Source organism: Leuresthes tenuis, unplaced genomic scaffold (genome assembly GCF_036924035.1).
Source record: "Leuresthes tenuis unplaced genomic scaffold, fLeuTen1.0.hap1 SCAF_9, whole genome shotgun sequence".
Classification (NCBI taxonomy): Eukaryota; Metazoa; Chordata; class Actinopteri; order Atheriniformes; family Atherinopsidae; genus Leuresthes; species Leuresthes tenuis.
Window position 1 is genome coordinate 4,940,346 of NW_027325363.1, and position 7,336 is coordinate 4,947,681.

The 7,336-nt window shown below is 39.2% G+C and overlaps 1 protein-coding gene across 2 annotated transcripts in view; it reads right to left on the reverse strand.

Annotated features, from left to right (window-relative positions):
* cntn5 (contactin 5) overlaps nt 1-6,881 on the reverse strand; it is a 108,866-nt gene extending 101,985 nt beyond the window's left edge. For both annotated transcript variants that reach the window (XM_072391979.1, XM_072391978.1), the window contains exon 1: nt 6,581-6,881. The gene's annotated coding sequence lies outside the window, so the exon portion shown is untranslated. The remainder of the gene's footprint in view (nt 1-6,580) is intronic.
* Nucleotides 6,882-7,336: the final 455 nt, after the last annotated feature.

The following is a 7,336-nucleotide window of genomic DNA, read 5'->3' on the forward strand; positions in this document are numbered from 1 at the left end:
GAAAAGCTTGAAAGCACAGTTTTCTTGCCTTTATTTCCAGTAAAATGCATCAATGCATCTGTCCTGTTGCAATGTTTAATGAAGCTTCACATCATCCTAATATCTGGAGGACATTTACTGGTATTAAGTTCTACATTTATTAAATCATGCATTCTGTATACTAATATATCCTTTTAAATATCAATCATTTTTCTGTGTACTGATGCCAGTTAGTACACAGGAAATGGTCAGTCATTTGTATTAAACAAATGTCTCTCAACTGTTTTTTATTATATTTTATTATATTTTTAAGATACTTGACAATAACATGCAAACCAAAACCCATCAGTCATTATCCACTGAGGTGACATCTCTTCCATCACTGCATAACAAAATGATACTGAAGATTAATACATCTTCCTCATATGGGTAGAATAAATTCTGTGTTTGTCACACAACAGTGAACAGGAAGGTACTGCACAAGTAGAGCTAAGGATAGCAACCCTCTTGGTTGTATTTTGATAGATTTCTCTGTGCATATTTCATCTCTTGGGAGAAAGCAGGCGTGAGAGTGGAACCTTGCAAATCATTGTGAGCCCTGAGGATGCACGACTTAGCATCCTTAGCACAGGTGACCCTAGAACCTTGTTGATAGTCTTTTAATATACAGCATTGGTGCTTTTTCCTCAGTTGACATATTTACATAGGACACTCTTGTACAAAATGACTTATAAGGTTAAATAAATGTTTGCATTATAAAAGACCTGTGAGTCATTTCTAAATTACATGAATAATGTAGCATGATAGAGGTCAGCTGGTATGATAACTATAATTGTTACTGTCAGAAATTTAAAACATGCAACGTTATTTAATTGAGGTTTTTTATTGTAAAAAAGCTTTTGACAGAGCAGCAGGTCTTCAGTGTAATACACAATAAATACCACACATCAAGACCCTTATACCCCATAATTTAGTAATTAAGCTGGCTTACATTCAGTGTTCAATTATCTGAAGTAAATGTTGTAAAGTTTATCTAAAACTGATGTTCCAATTTTTTAGGTGCAGTGCATCCAAAATATAAAGACGAATTAATGACATTGATGTTCAATTATGCTAAGAAACAATTAAATTACAAGAATAAGTACACTGATTGCTAGGCAGTAGCAGAGGGAAGAGACAGTGCATGTGCAATTTATGGCATATGAAACCCTGAAAGTGTTGCACAAAGTCGAGGTCCGTAGTGCTACAGTGGATCCAGTATAAAGTTTAAGTGCAAACATCACTGCATAGTCATGAAGACAACTGATGGACAATGGAGGGAGGGATCGCTGTGGCTAACTACAAGTACATTAGCTCAATTCAGTTACTAGTGTGTGAAAGTAGGTTGAGAAACTGGCACATGTAATGATATGTTAATTAGCCATGTGCTTAGGGTTCCTTTTGATAAGTTGCTAGTTGGGTGAAAGCTGGAACTGAGGGGTTTCTGTCAATGTAAAGCATTGTGAGATGACTTATTTATGAGTTCGGGGTCTTGAGAAGATGGACCTTTCCAAAAGAATTTCAACACTACTGCTAAATGCAGCTGCTTTTAACAAGCTAGTGGTGTTTCAAAATCTAATCTTCCTATCTCAAATAAATTTGAGAAGAACATGTCAGCAGTCACTGTTAAAAAGCCTGATGGCTGTGAGGACAAAGGACCTCCTGAACCTCTCAGTCCTGCAGCGCAGAGAGATGAGCCTCTCACTGCAGCTGCTCCTCTGTCCTGCCAGGATGCTGTGGAGAGAATGTTTATTGTTCTCCAAAACAGAATGTAATTTCCTCCTCATCCGTTGCTCCACTACAGCACTGAGAGGGTCTAGCCTTCTGCCTACTACAGAGCCAGCCTTTTTCACCAGTTTGTCCAGGCGCCTGCAGGTTTTGTCTGTAGTGCAACTCCCCAGCAGGCAACAGCATAGAACAGTGCAATACACTGATAATAAAGATACACTGATAATATTTTCTAACAAGCAGTGGACATATGGTTGCATTTGGTTATGAGAAGCAGAAAAGGACTGAGCCTGGAATTTCTAAATTGATCCAAAAGTTTGAAAGACAAGTCAGAATTTAGTGTCTGTGCAGACAAAAGTATGAAACAAAATGGCGTCGAAACAAACTGATGAATGACGTCGGCTTTACAGTCACTTTGAAACACGCTGTTAAGCAACCTATTGCAAAGGCCTATAGAGGCCAGAAAAGCTCATTCTTAATTTTTATGAAGAATACCAAATGTTAAATAAATCCATATTTTTTTTCATTTGCATATCATTTCCTTTTATTTTTGTCAACACTGAAATTGTACTTCATTTTGAGGTTTTATCCATTCATAGAAACAGAGATTTGGGCTTTAGTCAATTCACCTGTCAGAGTAGATGAGAAAGAGAAATTATGTGCAGATTACAAAAGACAATGAGAACTAGATTGCATTACAAATGTCTCAAAAGGCATAGATTAGGGGACAGGGATATTATGCACAACCTTTGCATTCTATCCTCTTTCTCAACAGCCATCCTCTTCAACACCAAGTCTTTACGAACACAAAAACTGAAAGATTAATCGTATTTTCTGACATTCTTCATTCTGAAGGTCAAATGTGTGTCACTGATTTCAACTAATCTTTCATTTTGTACTATCAGCACGATGCAGATATAGCCTTAGACGCTGTATTTGACTCCCCTGAAACTGCATAGCCTGATTTCACACCTTCATCTCACTAATCTTACTTGAGCATGAGATTGTTAGACTTTTGGAAGATAAAAAATCAAAGAGTGTTGTGCTTCATCATGGTCATGCTAGATAAGGCCCTTTACTGTCACATAAAATCAGGAGCTGCCTCGTGAAAAACACTCCGCCCTAAGGCGATTCCCTACCATCACCATCATCTCAAGTCTCACCATACCATCTCTACAAATACTGACAAACTGTTTCCACAGCAATCCAACCAACTACCACCTATTTCAACACATTTTAAATATTAAATACTTAAATGTATTTAAGTAAAGGCTGCTTCTGGGTAGATTTTATTAATATAGGCAAAAGATCTGTCTCGTTGCCCCGTTAACTACCAAATCTCGACGCTTCAAAAATCAGCTCAACTATTTCAATCAGGGATTTGCTTTTGTCTCTTGCCTGTTTTCATGCATGCTGTTAACACTTTCACACTTTCAAACCAGCCATTTAAATGGTGGCCCAGGGGATGCCTGCGGCTATCTACAAATGACTTGCTCAAAGTTAACACAATGAGGACAGCACAAAGACAAACAGTTGAAGGGGCTGCATAATTAGACAACCTGAGGCAGTGGGATATGTGTGCTCACCAAAAATAAGTAATTTCAGCCGTTCGGATCAGATGCTAAAAGCTGTGAAAAAACAAGAGAGAAAGGCCAAACAGCGATGCTGTCATGCCACTTGTGTTGCTGCTTAACAGATGCACACATTTGACACGGTGCAAGGACTCGTTGTACAACAATCTGACAAGACTAAGATCAGAACATTGACAAGACTCCAAGATAACAATATGATCCTGAACTAAAAGAAGGATTAACAGTGCTTTATTTTGCTCACACATGCTTTAGCATGACATTAGTGTGACTTCAGATAGCCTGTTTGACTCATTGGACATCAAATCCAAGTCATTTATAACTGTGACAAGTGAAGGAGGGTGCTGAAAGTCAGTCTTTCTTAGGCAGATGTTTCAAGGCAATTATATAAATTAAGCTGTCAGATGGGTCATGAGGGACGTTTGTCTTCCAGGCTCTGCTAGACCAGTGGGCCTCCCTTACAAACAAAATGCTTGATGAAAATGCTGCGGAGAAAGGGTTTGCCTCTGTCAAGATTACCAACACTGCTTAAAAGGAATTTCTTTAATCCAACAAATGCATGTCATCTCAAATCTTAGAAGGGAAATATTACCAGGGCACACATTTTTAGTCACTGCTGTGTTTTGAGAGCAGAACTTGCATCTTCTGGACCCAGTTTTTTTTTACATATTCCACAATGCCCAGTAATTTCCTCTTCTTGTTTTCCTTTTCAATCTTGTCTCCATGGAAGAATAACTAGCGTGCTGGGCTTTTGTGTGATACCATTTAATTTTCTTTCAAAATTCTTCAGGGACATGTTGAATGCCAGCATATCTCCAAAACACTTTTGTTTATTTTCCCTTTATCATAGATGTTGCATATTTCTTAGTGAAACAGGGCTCCCTTGGGTGCCGTTGTCTACGTGAGACAGTTTCTATCTCTGGCTTCTCTTGTCACTATAGATGCATTTTTTTCCCAGTGCCCCAAAGGCTCGCCTTCATCAGAGTTGTCATTTTCAATTAGCTGTACTCTAAATGCCCGCCTGTTGGCCCGTGTCAATAATAATTTCATTTAAGAGGATGAGGCAGCTGGAACTTCAAGATTTATTTAATTTAAATCAAGGTTAGTAGATATGCTAATTTGCATTTCATCTCACACCTGTCCCTTCATGGATTTACAAACATTTTAAAACATGCATTGCAAGCAAATAAGTGATTTACATCAGATAAGGACAGGAGTAAACTCATTTTATGCCAAGAGAAACCAGCACAGCTGTGCTTTTCCACCAGCTTTTCTCCTGATATGCAGCTGAATCGCCCATGGATTACTGCATCTGGTGATTTCAACAATAAATCCATAGGTGCGAGGAGCCAATTTCACATAATCTTAGAGAATTTAACTCTCAGAATTTAAACTAATATAATACATGATTCCAGTTCCACGGGTCAAAGATAAAGCTATTCTTGTATTGACTCAAACGACATGTCATTAATCAAAATTCTTGTGCAAGCATCTAAAGCAAAAATTATCTAACAGTTTGTCTCATTGTGAAATTAAGAAAGTAAAGTAGTTACGGGTTGTAAGCCATAAAAAAGATTACTTTGCTGAGCCGGCTAGAATTTCTTGACTTAATAGCAAATTTAATTATTGACGGTCCATTCTGTGAGCAGTATATCACAGTAAATACAGCAGAGAGTAACAGTAAGATCAATGTGCTGAACTCACAAACCCTCGAACAATGCCTGTTGCGGAGTCCTGGGTCAGGACGTGTTACAAGAGAATTTTGAACATCACCATTAATGGCAATTTCCTGCACAGAGGAAATGTTTTTTTCTTACTTCAATACACTTCCTACTTAATTTTAGGAAATTTTGTTTTCTTGTGAAACTAAAGCTTCCACACAGCAACTGGAACTGTAGAGTACATCTGCTCTTTCCCCTTTCTCTGACACTGTACCTGTAACGTTTTATCATTGCTGTTTCTCAAGTGCCACTTGATCTGCACATACTGCAGTGTCACATTCTGCTCTGACTGAAGCATGAAGACCACTAACCAGCATCTGTATTTTTAGAATGCGAAACTGGTTCAAAGGTTCGTTATTTAAACCTTCAGGAGTCTTGAATACTGTAGTGACATACTTAGCAACTTTAAATTAGAAACGTTGCTTTAAGTGGTGTCCGAGTGGACATACAGTACATAAAAAATGAAGAAGACCCAAAGGAGCAGGAGGATTTCCTGACAGCAGACCGATCTTTAAAGGCTGTATGTTCATATTGTCAGACTTAATTGGATCTAGCATTGCTTCGCTAATTGGTGTCACTGGAAAGAAAGTCACACAAACTTCAAGAAAAACTGAAAATAATATCCCATTTGGGAAATGGTTAAGTAATACCTCCAACTCTCTGTGCAGTCTCCACACAAAGCTCTGAAAAAAAATGAATCAATAAGATCAAACAAAAGTCTGTGAGCCCCCAAGCCACAATGCAGAATCCAACTGTCACCAGCACTGTCAGATGATAGCATTACACTAAACATTCAACCGCAGCAACACCACAAGATTAGAGTTTGGTAATTTGCATATCTCTGATTAGAACATTCCTGTGGGTCTACTTGTGTGGTAAGTGGTGTATTAGATGCCTCCTGCTCAGCAAACCAAAATATGCACTCCTGCAAACAAAAGGACTTGCATCTGCCCTCACAGCAGAGCTTTTTCTCTTCCACTAAACATTTCCATGATCCCTTGAACCTCCTTTTGAAAGCAGCTACACTTCGACCCCGCTTCTGTCTAAAGTACATTTCAAAGTGTATCTGTTTTCAAGGCAGTTGGGGATTTAGAGCAGGCCACCTTTGATTTGCGCTTAAAACTGAAAAGAATACTTGAACTCGCTCGAGGCGTGATAAATAGCAGAGATGTTTCATTTGGACACTTTGCAGTGTGCACATCTGGACACTCACCAGCTCCATCACCCACATGCTTCATTCTCCGTTCACTCTTAGGGAAAAGAGGGAACTTATTCAAACAATATGAGGAGAACAGTCATATATAATTAATCAACTATGACCATTATAATTCCAGATCAAGATAATTGATTACTGTTATCAAGCGAGAGGAGCCCGACTAAAACTGCCTCCGTTTGATTTATTGGGGATTATTACAAACCTTTCGTCAGCAGAACTTGTGGTTAAAGCAAGCTGCGCTCACTACAACCTGGAGGGAAGACAAAAAAAAAAAAAAAAACAGAAGAAAAGTAACACACTGTACTCACAGAAATGGAAAAAGTCCTTTCTCGGCTCACGTTTTCTTTCCCTTCCTGAATGATACTGGTTGCTGAGACCGCTGTACAGCCTCTCCTTCCCCCGACCCAAAACGCAGAATGGCAGCGGCTTCACCAGTATCCAGTGAAGTCCGGGTCCTCCCCTCTGTCGCTCTATGTGGTTAGCCAACGCAGGCAGCACATCCTCACTTAAAATTATACTAAATTAGCAGGTAGGTTTCTTTCTATGTCAGCCTATTTCCTACTCGTGTGCCAAAGCCAGCCCTTTCGCTCCACTTTGGAAAGCTCTACGTCTGTACCGCACGTCGTGGTGGACCGAGGTCTGTTTTGTTTTGCTCTCCTTCAAGCCGCTCCACCGCTGCAGCCGACTAAGGCTGTCTCTGCAGCGCAGCATCCCACCTCACTGGTGCTGAGGCAAAAAAGGTGGCCCCTAGTTAGTTGTAAGGAGTGGCAGTGATTTGGTTTCTCCGCTCATGCAGAGCAATCTTTATCAGAGTCTATTTCTATTTAGTGAAAGCAATTTATGTGAAAACGCTGTGCTGAAACAGATGGACATTGCAGTTATATCAACCTACAGCTCGGGTTTACACATAGTCATGTTCAGTTGGAGAAATCAACTGAACATGTTTCCTAAATTAATGTTATACTTTCCAATGGGTTTTCTGAGATTAGTGCCCCTTATTTTAAAAATAATGATAGACTTGAGAAGGATTCTGGTTGCTATCTAATTAAATGCGACAAAAATCG